Here is a 17602-nt window from a genome sequence, read left to right as displayed (position 1 = left end):
GGGGTTTGACTTGATGAATGGACTTCAAGGGTCGACTTGGCGAGGTGACTTGATGAACGGTCCTAAAGAGTTGACTTGGTGAGAGTACTTGGTGTGGTGACTTGATGAAAAGACTTAAAGAGTCGAATTGGTGAGAGTACTTGGTGGGGTGACTTGATGAACGCACTTGAAGGGTCAACCTGGTGGGGTGACTTTATGAACGGACCTAAAGAGTTGACGTGGTGAGAGTGCTTGGTGGGGTGACTTGATGAACATAGTTAAAGAGTCGACTTGGTGAGAGTAGTTGGTTGGGTGACTTGATGAACGCACTCAAAGAATCGACTTGGTTAGAGTACTTGGTGGGGTGACTTGATGAACGGACTTAAAGATTCGACTTGGTGGGCCGACCTGGCGGGGTGACTTGATGAACGGACTTAGAGAGTCGACTTGGTGAGAGTACTTGGTGACTTGGTGGGCCGACCTAGCCGGGTGACTTGATGAACAAACTTAAAGAGTCGACTTGGCGAGAGTACTCGGTGGGCTGACCTGGTCACGTGACTTGATGAACGGACTTAAAGATTCGACTTGGTGGGCCGACCTGGCGGGCTGACTTGATGAACGGACTTAGAGAGTCGACTTGGTGGGTCGAGCTAGCGGGGTGACTTGGTGAGAGTAGTTGGTGGGCTGACCTGGCAGGGTGACTTGATGAACGAACTTAGAGAGTCGACTTTGTGAGAGTACTTGGTGGGTCGAACTGGCAGGGTGACTTGATGAACAAACTTAAAGAGTCGACCTGGTGAGAGAACTTGGTGGGCCGAGCTGGCGGGGTGAATTGATGAACGAACCTAAAGAGTCGACTTTGTGAGAGTACGTGGTGGGCCGACCTGGCGGGGTGAGTTGATGACCGAACTTAAAGGGTCGACTTGGTGAGAGTACTTGGTGGGCCGACCTGGCGGGGCAACTTGATGAACGAACTTAAAGAGCCAACTTGGTGAGAGTACTCGGTGGGGTGACCTGATGAACAAACCTAAAGAGTCGACCTGGTGAGAGTACTTGGTGGGCCGACCTAGCTGGGTGACTTGGTGAGAGTAGTTGGTGGGCTGACCTGGCGGGGTGACTTGATGAACGAACTTAAAGAGTCGACCTGGTGGGCCGAATTGGCAGAGTGACTTCATGAACGAACTTAAAGAGTCCACTTGGTGGGCCGACCTGGCGGGGTGACTTGATGAACGAACTTAAAGAGTCGACTCGGTGAGAGTAATTTGTGGGCTGACCTGGCGGGGTGACTTGATGAATGAACTTAAAGAGTCGACTTGGTGGGGTGACTTGATGAACCCACTTGAAGGGTTGACTTGGTGGGGTGACTCTATGAACGGACCTAAAGAGTTGACTTGGTGAGAGTACTTGGTGGGGTGACTCGACGAAAGGACTTAAAGAGTCGACTTGGTGAGAGTACTTGGTGGCTCGACTTTATGAGCAGACTTAAAGAGTCCACTTGGTGAGAGTGGGCCTAACGGGGCGAGTTGGTGGGGTGACTTGGCGAGCGTTATTAGAGAGCCGACGTGGTGAGGTGACTCGGCGAGTTGGTTCGTTGAGATGACATGGTGAGCTGACTTGGCGAGTCGACCTGGCGAGCGAACTTAAAGAGTCGACTTGGCAACGTACTCGAGTCGACTTGGTGAGGCGACCTGGCGAGCGGGCTCAAAGAGTCAACATGGTGAGGCAACTCATTGAGTCAACATGGTGAGGCGACTCATGGTGAGGAGCTATCCTTGAGGCGACTTGGTGGGCCTACTTGATTAGTCGACTTGGTGAGCCGACCTGACGAGCTGACACGGTGAGCGGGCTTAAAGAGGCGACGACTTGGTGGGGTAACTCGGCAAGCCAACTTATCGAGGCGAGATGGTGAGTCGACTTGGTGAGCTGACTTGGTGAGCGCACTTAAAGAGTCAACTTCGTGAGGTGACTCGGCGAGTTAGCCCGCTGATGCGACTTGGGTGGGCCGACCTGGCGAACAAACTTAAAGATGCGACTTGGGCGGGCTGACCTGGTGAGCGAACTTAAAGAGTTGACTTGGCAACGTACTTGAACAACCGACTTGGTGAGCTGACATGGTGAGTGGGCTTAGAGAAGCAACTCGGCGGGGCGACTTGATGAATGGACTTAAAGGGTCGACTTGGTGGGTGACTCGATGAACGGACCTAAAGAGTTGACTTGGTGAGAGTACTTGGCGGGGTGAACTGATGAACGGACTTAAAGTGTCAACTTGGTGGGAGTACTTGGTGGGCCGACTTGATGAACGGACTTATAGAGTCAACTTGGTGAGAGTAGTTGTTCTGGTGACTTGATGAACGCACTTAGAGAGTCGGCTTGGCGGGGTGACTTGATGAAAGGACTTAAAGAGTCGACTTGGCGGGGTGACTCGATGAACGAACTTAGAGGGTCGACTTTGCGGGGTGACTCGATGAACGGACCTAAAGAGTTGACTTGGTGAGAGTACTCGGTGGGGTGACCTGATGAACAGACTTAGAGAGTCGACTTGGTGAGAGTCCTTGGTGGGCCGACCTGGTTGGGTGACTTCGTGAACTGACTTAAAGAGTCGACTTGGTGGGAGTACTTGGTGGGGTTTGACTTGATGAACGGACTTCAAGGGTCGACTTGGCGAGGTGACTTGATGAACGGTCCTAAAGAGTTGACTTGGTGAGAGTACTTGGTGTGGTGACTTGATGAAAAGACTTAAAGAGTCGAATTGGTGAGAGTACTTGGTGGGGTGACTTGATGAACGCACATGAAGGGTCGACCTGGTGGGGTGACTTTATGAACGGACCTAAAGAGTTGACGTGGTGAGAGTGCTTGGTGGGGTGACTTGATGAACATAGTTAAAGAGTCGACTTGGTGAGAGTAGTTGGTCGGGTGACTTGATGAACGCACTCAAAGAATCGACTTGGTTAGAGTACTTGGTGGGGTGACTTGATGAACGGACTTAAAGATTCGACTTGGTGGGCCGACCTGGCGGGGTGACTTGATGAACAGACTTAGAGAGTCAACTTGGTGAGAGTACTTGGTGACTTGGTGGGCCGACCTGGCCGGGTGACTTGATGAACAAACTTAAAGAGTCGACTTGGCGAGAGTACTCGGTGGGCTGACCTGGTCACGTGACTTGATGAACGGACTTAAAGATTCGACTTGGTGGGCCGACCTGGCGGGGTGACTTGATGAACGGACTTAGAGAGTCGACTTGGTGGGTCGAGCTAGCGGGGTGACTTGGTGAGAGTAGTTGGTGGGCTGACCTGGCAGGGTGACTTGATGAACGAACTTAGAGAGTCGACTTTGTGAGAGTACTTGGTGGGTCGAACTGGCGGGGTGACTTGATGAACGAACTTAAAGAGTCGACCTGGTGAGAGAACTTGGTGGGCCGAGCTGACGGGGTGAATTGATGAACGAACCTAAAGAGTCGACTTTGTGAGAGTACGTGGTGGGCCGACCTGGCAGGGTGAGTTGATGACCGAACTTAAAGGGTCGACTTGGTGAGAGTACTTGGTGGGCCGACCTGGCGGGGCGACTTGATGAACGAACTTAAAGAGTCGACTTGGTGAGAGTACTCGGTGGGGTGACCTGATGAACAAACCTAAAGAGTCGACCTGGTGAGAGTACTTGGTGGGCCGACCTGGCGGGGTGACTTGGTGAGCAAACTTAAAGATTCGACTTGGTGAGAGTAGTTGGTTGGCTGACCTGGCGGGGTGACTTGATGAACGAACTTAAAGAGTCGACCTGGAGGGCCGACTTGGCAGAGTGACTTCATGAATGAACTTAAAGAGTCCGCTTGGTGGGCTGACCTGGCGGGGTGACTTGATGAACGAACTTAAAGAGTCGACTCGGTGAGAGTAATTTGTGGGCTGACCTGGCGGGGTGACTTGATGAATGAACTTAAAGAGTCGACTTGGTGGGGTGACTTGATGAACCCACTTGAAGGGTCGACTTGGTGGGGTGACTCTATGAACGGACCTAAAGAGTTGACTTGGTGAGAGTACTTGGTGGGGTGACTCGACGAAAGGACTTAAAGAGTCGACTTGGTGAGAGTACTTGGTGGGTCGACTTTATGAGCAGACTTAAAGAGTCCACTTGGTGAGAGTGGGCCTAACGGGGCGATGTGGTGAGTGGGCCTAACGGGGCGAGTTGGTGAGGCGACTTGGTGAGCGGTATTAGAGAGCCGACGTGGTGAGGCGACTCGGCGAGTTGGTTCGTTGAGATGACATGGTGAGCTGACTTGGCGAGTCGACCTGGCGAGCGAACTTAAAGAGTCGACTTGGCAACGTACTCGAGTCGACTTGGTGAGGCGACTTGGCGAGCGGGCTCAAAGAGTCAACATGGTGAGGCGACTCATTGAGTCAACATGGTGAGGCGACTCATGGTGAGGAGCTATCCTTGAGGCGACTTGGTGGGCCTACTTGATTAGTCGACTTGGTGAGCCGACCTGACGAGCTGACACGGTGAGCGGGCTTAAAGAGGCGACGACTTGGTGGGGTAACTCGGCAAGCCAACTTATCGAGGCGAGATGGTGAGTCGACTTGGTGAGCTAACTTGGTGAGCACACTTAAAGAGTCAACTTTGTGAGGTGACTCGGCGAGTTAGCCCGCTGATGCGACTTGGGCGGGCCGACCTGGCGAACGAACTTAAAGAGGCGACTTGGGCGGGCTGACCTGGTGAGCGAACTTAAAGAGTTGACTTGGCAACGTACTTGAACAACCGACTTGGTGAGCTGACATGGTGAGTGGGCTTAGAGAAGCAACTCGGCGGGGCGACTTGATGAACGGACTTAAAGGGTCGACTTGGCGGGGTGACTCGATGAACGGACCTAAAGAGTTGACTTGGTGAGAGTACTTGGCGGGGTGAACTGATGAACAGACTTAAAGAGTCGACTTGGTGGGAGTACTTGGTGGGCCAACTTGATGAACGGACTTATAGAGTTGACTTGGTGAGAGTAGTTGTTCTGGTGACTTGATGAACGCACTTAGAGAGTCGGCTTGGCGGGGTGACTTGATGAAAGGACTTAAAGAGTCGACTTGGCGGGGTGACTCGATGAACGAACTTAGAGGGTTGACTTTGCGGGGTGACTCGATGAACGGACCTAAAGAGTTGACTTGGTGAGAGTACTCGGTGGGGTGACCTGATGAACAGACTTAGAGAGTCGACTTGGTGAGAGTCCTTGGTGGGCCGACCTGGTTGGGTGACTTCGTGAACTGACTTAAAGAGTCGACTTGGTGGGAGTACTTGGTGGGGTTTGACTTGATGAACAGACTTCAAGGGTCGACTTGGCGAGGTGACTTGATGAACGGTCATAAAGAGTTGACTTGGTGAGAGTACTTGGTGTGGTGACTTGATGAAAAGACTTAAAGAGTCGAATTGGTGAGAGTACTTGGTGGGGTGACTTGATGAACGCACTTGAAGGGTCGACCTGGTGGGGTGACTTTATGAACGGACCTAAAGAGTTGACGTGGTGAGAGTGCTTGGTGGGGTGACTTGATGAACATAGTTAAAGAGTCGACTTGGTGAGAGTAGTTGGTCGGGTGACTTGATGAACGCACTCGAAGAATCGACTTGGTTAGAGTACTTGGTGGGGTGACTTGATGAACGGACTTAAAGATTCGACTTGGTGGGCCGACCTGGCGGGGTGACTTGATGAACGGAGTTAGAGAGTCGACTTGGTGAGAGTACTTGGTGACTTGGTGGGCCGACCTGGCCGGGTGACTTGATGAACAAACTTAAAGAGTCGACTTGGCGAGAGTACTCGGTGGGCTGACCTGGTCACGTGACTTGATGAACGGACTTAAAGATTCGACTTGGTGGGCCGACCTGGCGGGGTGACTTGATGAACGGACTTAGAGAGTCGACTTGGTGGGTCGAGCTAGCGGGGTGACTTGGTGAGAGTAGTTGGTGGGCTGACCTGGCAGGGTGACTTGATGAACGAACTTAGAGAGTCGACTTTGTGAGAGTACTTGGTGGGTCGAACTGGCGGGGTGACTTGATGAACGAACTTAAAGAGTCGACCTGGTGAGAGAACTTGGTGGGCCGAGCTGGCGGGGTGAATTGATGAACGAACCTAAAGAGTTGACTTTGTGAGAGTACGTGGTGGGCCGACCTGGCGGGGTGAGTTGATGACCGAACTTAAAGGGTCGACTTGGTGAGAGTACTTGGTGGGCCGACCTGGCGGGGCGACTTGATGAACGAACTTAAAGAGTCGACTTGGTGAGAGTACTCGGTGGGGTGACCTGATGAACAAACCTAAAGAGTCAACCTGGTGAGAGTACTTGGTGGGCCGACCTGGCGGGGTGACTTGGTGAGCAAACTTAAAGAGTCGACTTGGTGAGAGTAGTTGGTGGGCTGACCTGGCGGGGTGACTTGATGAACGAACTTAAAGAGTCGACCTGGTGGGCCGACTTGGCAGAGTGACTTCATGAACGAACTTAAAGAGTCCACTTGGTGGGCCGACCTGGCGGGGTGACTTGATGAACGAACTTAAAGAGTCGACTCGGTGAGAGTAATTTGTGGGCTAACCTGGCGGGGTGACTTGATGAATGAACTTAAAGAGTCGACTTGGTGGGGTGACTTGATGAACCCACTTGAAGGGTCGACTTGGTGGGGTGACTCTATGAACGGACCTAAAGAGTTGACTTGGTGAGAGTACTTGGTGGGGTGACTCGACGAAAGGACTTAAAGAGTCGACTTGGTGAGAGTACTTGGTGGCTCGACTTTATGAGCAGACTTAAAGAGTCCACTTGGTGAGAGTGGGCCTAACGGGGCGATGTGGTGAGTGGGCCTAACGGGGCGAGTTGGTGGGGCGACTTGGTGAGCGGTATTAGAGAGCCGACGTGGTGAGGCGACTCGGCGAGTTGGTTCGTTGAGATGACATGGTGAGCTGACTTGGCGAGTCGACCTCGCGAGAAAACTTAAAGAGTCGACTTGGCAACGTACTCGAGTCAAATTGGTGAGGCGACCTGGCGAGCAGGCTCAAAGAGTCAACATGGTGAGGCGACTCATTGAGTCAACATGGTGAGGCGACTCATGGTGAGGAGCTATCCTTGAGGCGACTTGGTGGGCCTACTTGATTAGTCGACTTGGTGAGCCGACCTGACGAGCTGACACGGTGAGCGGGCTTAAAGAGGCGACGACTTGGTGGGGTAACTCGGCAAGCCAACTTATCGAGGCAAGATGGTGAGTCGACTTGGTGAGCTGACTTGGTGAGCGCACTTAAAGAGTCAACTTCGTGAGGTGACTCGGCGAGTTAGCCCGCTGATGCGACTTGGGCGGGCCGACCTGGCGAACGAACTTAAAGAGGCAACTTGGGCGGGCTGACCTGGTGAGCGAACTTAAAGAGTTGACTTCGCAATGTACTTGAACAACCGACTTGGTGAGCTGACATGGTGAGTGGGCTTAGAGAAGCAACTCGGCGGGGCGACTTGATGAACGGACTTAAAGGGTCGACTTGGCGGGGTGACTCGATGAACGGACCTAAAGAGTTGACTTGGTGAGAGTACTTGGCGGGGTGAACTGATGAACAGACTTAAAGAGTCGACTTGGTGGGAGTACTTGGTGGGCCGACTTGATGAACGGACTTATAGAGTCGACTTGGTGAGAGTAGTTGTTCTGGTGACTTGATGAACGCACTTAGAGAGTCGGCTTGGCGGGGTGACTTGATGAAAGGACTTAAAGAGTCGACTTGGCGGGGTGACTCGATGAACGAACTTAGAGGGTCGACTTTGCGGGGTGACTTGATGAACGGACCTAAAGAGTTGACTTGGTGAGAGTACTTGGTGGGGTGACCTGATGAACAGACTTAGAGAGTCGACTTGGTGAGAGTCCTTGGTGGGCCGACCTAGTTGGGTGACTTCGTGAACTGACTTAAAGAGTCGACTTGGTGGGAGTACTTGGTGGGGTTTGACTTGATGAACGGACTTCAAGGGTCAACTTGGCGAGGTGACTTGATGAACGGTCCTAAAGAGTTGACTTGGTGAGAGTACTTGGTGTGGTGACTTGATGAAACGACTTAAAGAGTCGAATTGGTGAGAGTACTTGGTGGGGTGACTTGATGAACGCACTTGAAGGGTCGACCTGGTGGGGTGACTTTATGAACGGACCTAAAGAGTTGACGTGGTGAGAGTGCTTGGTGGGGTGACTTGATGAACATAGTTAAAGAGTCGACTTGGTGAGAGTAGTTGGTCGGGTGACTTGATGAACGCACTCGAAGAATCGACTTGGTTAGAGTACTTGGTGGGGTGACTTGATGAACGGACTTAAAGATTCGACTTGGTGGGCCGACCTGGCGGGGTGACTTGATGAACAGACTTAGAGAGTCAACTTGGTGAGAGTACTTGGTGACTCGGTGGGCCGACCTGGCCAGGTGACTTGATGAACAAACTTAAAGAGTCGACTTGGCGAGAGTACTCGGTGGGCTGACCTGGTCACGTGACTTGATGAACAGACTTAAAGATTCGACTTGGTGGGCCGACTTGGCGGGGTGACTTGATGAACGGACTTAGAGTGTCGACTTGGTGGGTCGAGCTTGCGAGGTGACTTAGTGAGAGTAGTTGGTGGGCTGACCTGGCAGGGTGACTTGATGAACGAACTTAGAGAGTCGACTTTGTGAGAGTACTTGGTGGGTCGAACTGGCAGGGTGACTTGATGAACGAACTTAAAGAGTCGACCTGGTGAGAGAAATTGGTGGGCCGAGCTGGTGGGGTGAATTGATGAACGAACCTAAAGAGTCAACTTTGTGAGAGTACGTGGTGGGCCGACCTGGCGGGGTGAGTTGATGACCGAACTTAAAGGGTCGACTTGGTGAGAGTACTTGGTGGGCCGACCTAGCGGGGCGACTTGATGAATGAACTTAAAGAGTCGACTTGGTGAGAGTACTCGGTGGGGTGACCTGATGAACAAACCTAAAGAGTCGACCTGGTGAGAGTACTTGGTGGGCCGACCTGGCGGGGTGACTTGATGAATGAACTTAAAGAGTCGACTTGGTGGGGTGACTTGATGAACCCACTTGAAGGGTCGACTTGGTGGGGTGACTCTATGAACGGACCTAAAGAGTTGACTTGGTGAGAGTACTTGGTGGGGTGACTCGACGAAAGGACTTAAAGAGTCGACTTGGTGAGAGTACTTGGTGGCTCGACTTTATCAGCAGACTTAAAGAGTCCACTTGGTGAGAGTGGGCCTAACGGGGCGAGTTGGTGGGGCGACTTGGCGAGCGGTATTAGAGAGCCAACGTGGTGAGGTGACTCGGCGAGTTGGTTCGTTGAGATGACATGGTGAGCTGACTTGGCGAGTCGACCTGGCGAACGAACTTAAAGAGTCGACTTGGCAACGTACTCGAGTCGACTTGGTGAGGCGACCTGGCGAGCGGGCTCAAAGAGTCAACATGGTGAGGCGACTCATTGAGTCAACATGGTGAGGCGACTCATGGTGAGGAGCTATCCTTGAGGTGACTTGGTGGGCCTACTTGATTAGTCGACTTGGTGAGCCGACCTGATGAGCTGACACGGTGAGCGGGGTTAAAGAGGCGACGACTTGGTGGGGTAACTCGGCAAGCCAACTTATCGAGGCGAGATGCTGAGTTGACTTTGTGAGCTGACTTGGTGAGCGCACTTAAAGAGTCAACTTCATGAGGTGACTTGATGAACGGACCTAAAGAGTTGACTTGGTGAGAGTACTCAGTGGGGTGACCTGATGAACAGACTTAGAGAGTCGACTTGGTGAGAGTCCTTGGTGGGCCGACCTGGTTGGGTGACTTCGTGAACTGACTTAAAGAGTCGACTTGGTGGGAGTACTTGGTGGGGTTTGACTTGATGAACGGACTTCAAGGGTCAACTTGGCGAGGTGACTTGATGAACGGTCCTAAAGAGTTGACTTGGTGAGAGTACTTGGTGTGGTGACTTGATGAAAAGACTTAAAGAGTCGAATTGGTGAGAGTACTTGGTGGGGTGACTTGATGAACGCACTTGAAGGGTCGACCTGGTGGGGTGACTTTATGAACGGACCTAAAGAGTTGACGTGGTGAGAGTGCTTGGTGGGGTGACTTGATGAACATAGTTAAAGAGTCGACTTGGTGAGAGTAGTTGGTCGGGTGACTTGATGAACTCACTCGAAGAATCGACTTGGTTAGAGTACTTGGTGGGGTGACTTGATGAATGGACTTAAAGATTCGACTTGGTGGGCCGACCTGGCAGGGTGACTTGATGAACGGACTTAGAGAGTCGACTTGGTGAGAGTACTTGGTGACTTGGTGGGCCGACCTGGCCGGGTGACTTGATGAACAAACTTAAAGAGTCGACTTGGCGAGAGTACTCGGTGGGCTGACCTGGTCACGTGACTTGATGAACGGACTTAAAGATTCGACTTGGTGGGTCGAACTGGCGGGGTGACTTGATGAACGAACTTAAAGAGTTGACCTGGTGAGAGAACTTGGTGGGCCGAGCTGGCGGGGTGAATTGATGAACGAACCTAAAGAGTCGACTTTGTGAGAGTACGTGATGGGCCGACCTGGCGAGGTGAGTTGATGACCGAACTTAAAGGGTTGACTTGGTGAGAGTACTTGGTGGGCCGACCTGGCGGGGCGACTTGATGAACGAACTTAAAGAGTCAACTTGGTGAGAGTACTCGGTGGGGTGACCTGATGAACAAACCTAAAGAGTCAACCTGGTGAGAGTACTTGGTGGGCCGACCTGGCGGGGTGACTTGGTGAGCAAACTTAAAGTCGACTTGGTGAGAGTAGTTGGTGGGCTGACCTGGCGGGGTGACTTGATGAACGAACTTAAAGAGTCAACCTGGTGCGCCGACTTGGCAGAGTGACTTCATGAACGAACTTAAAGAGTCCACTTGGTGGGCCGACCTGGCGGGGTGACTTGATGAACGAACTTAAAGAGTCGACTCGGTGAGAGTAATTTGTGGGCTGACCTGGCGGGGTGACTTGATGAATGAACTTAAAGAGTCGACTTGGTGGGGTGACTTGATGAACCCACTTGAAGGGTCGACTTGGTGGGGTGACTCTATGAACGGACCTAAAGAGTTGACTTGGTGAGAGTACTTGGTGGGGTGACTCGACGAAAGGACTTAAAGAGTCGACTTGGTGAGAGTACTTGGTGGCTCGACTTTATGAGCAGACTTAAAGAGTCCACTTGGTGAGAGTGGGCCTAACGGGGCGATGTGGTGAGTGGGCCTAACGGGGCGAGTTGGTGGGGCGACTTGGCGAGCGGTATTAGAGAGCCGACGTGGTGAGGCGACTCGGCGAGTTGGTTCGTTGAGATGACATGGTGAGCTGACTTGGCGAGTCGACCTGGCGAGCGAACTTAAAGAGTCGACTTGGCAACGTACTCGAGTCGACTTGGCGAGGCGACCTGGCGAGCGGGCTCAAAGAGTCAACATGGTGAGGGGACTCATTGAGTCAACATGGTGAGGCGACTCATGGTGAGGAGCTATCCTTGAGGCGACTTGGTGGGCCTACTTGATTAGTCGACTTGGTGAGCCGACCTGACGAGCTGACACGGTGAGCGGGCTTAAAGAGGCGACGACTTGGTGGGGTAACTCGGCAAGCCAACTTATCGAGGCGAGATGGTGAGTCGACTTGGTGAGCTGACTTGGTGAGTGCACTTAAAGAGTCAACTTCGTGAGGTGACTCGGCGAGTTAGCCCGCTGATGCGACTTGGGCGGGCCGACCTGGCGAACGAACTTAAAGAGGCGACTTGGGCGGGCTGACCTGGTGAGCGAACTTAAAGAGTTGACTTGGCAACGTACTTGAACAACCGACTTGGTGAGCTGACATGGTGAGTGGGCTTAGAGAAGCAACTCAGCGGGGTGACTTGATGAACAGACTTAAAGGGTCGACTTGGCGGGGTGACTCGATGAACGGACCTAAAGAGTTGACTTGGTGAGAGTACTTGGCGGGGTGAACTGATGAACGGACTTAAAGAGTCGACTTGGTGGGAGTACTTGGTGGGCCAACTTGATGAACGGACTTATAGAGTCGACTTGGTGAGAGTAGTTGTTCTGGTGACTTGATGAACGCACTTAGAGAGTCGGCTTGGCGGGGTGACTTGATGAAAGGACTTAAAGAGTCGACTTGGCGGGGTGACTCGATGAACGAACTTAGAGGGTCGACTTTGTGGGGTGACTCGATGAACGGACCTAAAGAGTTGACTTGGTGAGAGTACTTGGTGTGGTGACTTGATGAAAAGACTTAAAGAGTCGAATTGGTGAGAGTACTTGGTGGGGTGACTTGATGAACGCACTTGAAGGGTCGACCTGGTGGGGTGACTTTATGAACGGACCTAAAGAGTTGACGTGGTGAGAGTGCTTGGTGGGGTGACTTGATGAACATAGTTAAAGAGTCGACTTGGTGAGAGTAGTTGGTCGGGTGACTTGATGAACGCACTTGAAGAATCGACTTGGTTAGAGTACTTGGTGGGGTGACTTGATGAACGGACTTAAAGATTCGACTTGGTGGGCCGACCTGGCGGGGTGACTTGATGAACGGACTTAGAGAGTCAACTTGGTGAGAGTACTTGGTGACTTGCTGGGCCGACCTGGCCGGGTGACTTGATGAACAAACTTAAAGAGTTGACTTGGGGAGAGTACTCGGTGGGCTGACCTGGTTACGTGACTTGATGAACGGACTTAAAGATTCGACTTGGTGGGCCGACCTGGCGGGGTGACTTGATGAACGGACTTAGAGAGTCGACTTGGTGGGTCGAGCTAACGGGGTGACTTGGTGAGAGTAGTTGGTGGGCTGACCTGGCAGGGTGACTTGATGAACGAACTTAGAGAGTCGACTTTGTGAGAGTACTTGGTGGGTCGAACTAGCGGGGTGACTTGATGAACGAACTTAAAGAGTCGACCTGGTGAGAGAACTTGGTGGGCCGAGCTGGCGGGGTGAATTGATGAACGAACCTAAAGAGTCGACTTTGTGAGAGTACGTGGTGGGCCGACCTGGCGGGGTGAGTTGATGACCAAACTTAAAGGGTCGACTTGGTGAGAGTACTTGGTGGGCCGACCTGGCGGGGCGACTTGATGAACGAACTTAAAGAGTCGACTTGGTGAGAGTACTCGGTGGGGTGACCTGATGAACAAACCTAAAGAGTCGACCTGGTGAGAGTACTTGGTGGGCCGACCTGGCGAGGTGACTTGGTGAGCAAACTTAAAGAGTCGACTTGGTGAGAGTAGTTGGTGGGCTGACCTGGCGGGGTGACTTGATGAACGAACTTAAAGAGTCGACCTGGTGGGCCGACTTGGCAGAGTGACTTCATGAACGAACTTAAAGAGTCCACTTGGTGGGCCGACCTGGCGGGGTGACTTGATGAACGAACTTAAAGAGTCGACTCGATGAGAGTAATTTGTGGGCTGACCTAGCGGGGTGACTTGATGAATGAACTTAAAGAGTCGACTTGGTGGGGTGACTTGATGAACCCACTTGAAGGGTCGACTTGGTGGGGTGACTCTATGAACGGACCTAAAGAGTTGACTTGGTGAGAGTACTTGGTGGGGTGACTCAACGAAAGGACTTAAAGAGTCGACTTGGTGAGAGTACTTGGTGGCTCGACTTTATGAGCAGACTTAAAGAGTCCACTTGGTGAGAGTGGGCCTAACGGGGCGAGTTGGTGGGGCGACTTGGCGAGCGGTATTAGAGAGCCGACGTGGTGAGGCGACTCGGCGAGTTGGTTCGTTGAGATGACATGGTGAGCTGACTTAGCGAGTCGACCTGGTGAGCAAACTTAAAGAGTCAACTTGGCAACGTACTCGAGTCGACTTGGTGAGGCGACCTGGCGAGCGGGCTCAAAGAGTCAACATGGTGAGGCGACTCATTGAGTCAACATGGTGAGGCGACTCATGGTGAGGAGCTATCCTTGAGTCGACTTGGTGGGCCTACTTGATTGGTCGACTTGGTGAGCCGACCTGACGAGCTGACACGGTGAGCGGGCTTAAAGAGGCGACGACTTGGTGGGGTAACTCGGCAAGCCAACTTATCGAGGCGAGATGGTGAGTCGACTTGGTGAGCTGACTTGGTGAGCGCACTTAAAGAGTCAACTTCGTGAGGTGACTCGGCGAGTTAGCCCGCTGATGCGACTTGGGCGGGCCGACCTGGCGAACGAACTTAAAGAGGCGACTTGGGCGGGCTGACCTGGTGAGCGAACTTAAAGAGTTGACTCGGCAACGTACTTGAACAACCGACTTGGTGAGCTGACATGGTGAGTGGGCTTAGAGAAGCAACTCGGCGGGGCGACTTGATGAACGGACTTAAAGGGTCGACTTGGCGGGGTGACTCGATGAACGGACCTAAAGAGTTGACTTGGTGAGAGTACTTGGCAGGGTGAACTGATGAACGGACTTAAAGAGTCGACTTGGTGGGAGTACTTGGTGGGCCGACTTGATGAACGGACTTATAGAGTCGACTTGGTGAGAGTAGTTGTTCTGGTGACTTGATGAACGCACTTAGAGAGTCGGCTTGGCGGGGTGACTTGATGAAAGGACTTAAAGAGTCGACTTGGCGGGGTGACTCGATGAACAAACTTAGAGGGTCGACTTTGCGGGGTGACTCGATGAACGGACCTAAAGAGTTGACTTGGTGAGAGTACTCGGTGGGGTGACCTGATGAACAGACTTAGAGAGTCGACTTGGTGAGAGTCCTTGGTGGGCCGACCTGGTTGGGTGACTTCGTGAACTGACTTAAAGAGTCGACTTGGTGGGAGTACTTGGTGGGGTTTGACTTGATGAACAGACTTCAAGGGTCGACTTGGCGAGGTGACTTGATGAACGGTCCTAAAGAGTTGACTTGGTGAGAGTACTTGGTGTGGTGACTTGATGAAAAGACTTAAAGAGTCGAATTGGTGAGAGTACTTGGTGGGGTGACTTGATGAACGCACTTGAAGGGTCGACCTGGTGGGGTGACTTTATGAACGGACCTAAAGAGTTGACGTGGTGAGAGTGCTTGGTGGGGTGACTTGATGAACATAGTTAAAGAGTCGACTTGGTGAGAGTAGTTGGTCGGGTGACTTGATGAACGCACTCGAAGAATCGACTTGGTTAGAGTACTTGGTGGGGTGACTTGATGAACGGACTTAAAGATTCGACTTGGTGGGCCGACCTGGCGGGGTGACTTGATGAACGGACTTAGAGAGTCGACTTGGTGAGAGTACTTGGTGACTTGGTGGGCCGACTTGGTCGGGTGACTTGATGAACAAACTTAAAGAGTCGACTTGGCGAGAGTACTCGGTGGGCTGACCTGGTCACGTGACTTGATGAACGGACTTAAAGATTCAACTTGGTGGGCCGACCTGGCGGGGTGACTTGATGAACGGACTTAGAGAGTCGACTTGGTGGGTCGAGCTAACGGGGTGACTTGGTGAGAGTAGTTGGTGGGCTGACCTGGCAGGGTGACTTGATGAACGAACTTAGAGAGTCGACTTTGTGAGAGTACTTGGTGGGTCGAACTGGCGGGGTGACTTGATGAACGAACTTAAAGAGTCGACCTGGTGAGAGAACTTGGTGGGCCGAGCTGGTGGGGTGAATTGATGAACGAACCTAAAGAGTCGACTTTGTGAGAGTACGTGGTGGGCCGACCTGGCGGGGTGAGTTGATGACCGAACTTAAAGGGTCAACTTGGTGAGAGTACTTGGTGGGCCGACCTGGCGGGGCGACTTGATGAACGAACTTAAAGAGTCGACTTGGTGAGAGTACTCGGTGGGGTGACCTGATGAACAAACCTAAAGAGTCGACCTGGTGAGAGTACTTGGTGGGCCGACCTGGCGAGGTGACTTGGTGAGCAAACTTAAAGAGTCGACTTGGTGAGAGTAGTTGGTGGGCTGACCTGGCGGGGTGACTTGATGAACGAACTTAAAGAGTCGACCTGGTGGGCCGACTTGGCAGAGTGACTTCATGAACGAACTTAAAGAGTCCACTTGGTGGGCCGACCTGGCGGGGTGACTTGATGAACGAACTTAAAGAGTCGACTCGGTGAGAGTAATTTGTGGGCTGACCTGGCGGGGTGACTTGATGAATGAACTTAAAGAGTCGACTTGGTGGGGTGACTTGATGAACCCACTTGAAGGGTCGACTTGGTGGGGTGACTCTATGAACGGACCTAAAGAGTTGACTTGGTGAGAGTACTTGGTGGGGTGACTCGACGAAAGGACTTAAAGAGTCGACTTGGTGAGAGTACTTGGTGGCTCGACTTTATGAGCAGACTTAAAGAGTCCACTTGGTGAGAGTGGGCCTAACGGGGCGATGTGGTGAGTGGGCCTAACAGGGCGAGTTGGTGGGGCGACTTGGCGAGCGGTATTAGAGAGCCGACGTGGTGAGGCGACTCGGCGAGTTGGTTCGTTGAGATGACATGGTGAGCTGACTTGGCGAGTCGACCTGGCGAGCGAACTTAAAGAGTCGACCTGGCAACGTACTCGAGTCGACTTGGTGAGGCGACCTGGCAAGCGGGCTCAAAGAGTCAACATGGTGAGGCGACTCATTGAGTCAACATGGTGAGGCGACTCATGGTGAGGAGCTATCCTTGAGGTGACTTGGTGGGCCTACTTGATTAGTCGACTTGGTGAGCCAACCTGACGAGCTGACACGGTGAGCGGGCTTAAAGAGGCGTCGACTTGGTGGGGTAACTCGGCAAGCCAACTTATCGAGGCAAGATGGTGAGTCGACTTGGTGAGCTGACTTGGTGAGCGCACTTAAAGAGTCAACTTCGTGAGGTGACTCGACGAGTTAGCCCGCTGATGCGACTTGGGCGGGCCGACCTGGCGAACGAACTTAAAGAGACGACTTGGGCAGGCTGACCTGGTGAGCGAACTTAAAGAGTTGACTTGGCAACGTACTTGAACAACCGACTTGGTGAGCTGACATGGTGAGTGGGCTTAGAGAAGAAACTCGGCGGGGCAACTTGATGAACGGACTTAAAGGGTCGACTTGGCGGGGTGACTCGATGAACGGACCTAAAGGGTTGACTTGGTGAGAGTACTTGGCGGGGTGAACTGATGAACGGACTTAAAGAGTCGACTTGGTGGGAGTACTTGGTGGGCCGACTTGATGAACGGACTTATAGAGTCGACTTGGTGAGAGTAGTTGTTCTGGTGACTTGATGAACGCACTTAGAGAGTCGGCTTGGCGGGGTGACTTGATGAAAGGACTTAAAGAGTCGACTTGGCAGGGTGACTCGATGAACGAACTTAGAGGGTCGACTTTGCGGGGTGACTCGATGAACGGACCTAAAGAGTTGACTTGGTGAGAGTACTCGGTGGGGTGACCTGATGAACAAACTTAGAGAGTCCACTTGGTGAGAGTCCTTGGTGGGCCGACCTGGTTGGGTGACTTCGTGAACTGACTTAAAGAGTCGACTTGGTGGGAGTACTCGGTGGGGTTTGACTTGATGAACGGACTTCAAGGGTCGACTTAGCGAGGTGACTTGATGAACGGTCCTAAAGAGTTGACTTGGTGAGAGTACTTGGTGTGGTGACTTGATGAAAAGACTTAAAGAGTCGAATTGGTGAGAGTACTTGGTGGGGTGACTTGATGAACGCACTTGAAGGGTCGACCTGGTGGGGTGACTTTATGAACGGACCTAAAGAGTTGACATGGTGAG

Source organism: Cupressus sempervirens, chromosome 2 (assembly GCF_028749045.1).
Source record: "Cupressus sempervirens isolate cs-2001-9-10 chromosome 2, ASM2874904v1, whole genome shotgun sequence".
Lineage (NCBI taxonomy): Eukaryota > Viridiplantae > Streptophyta > Pinopsida > Cupressales > Cupressaceae > Cupressus > Cupressus sempervirens.
This window is presented reverse-complemented; position numbering follows the sequence as displayed.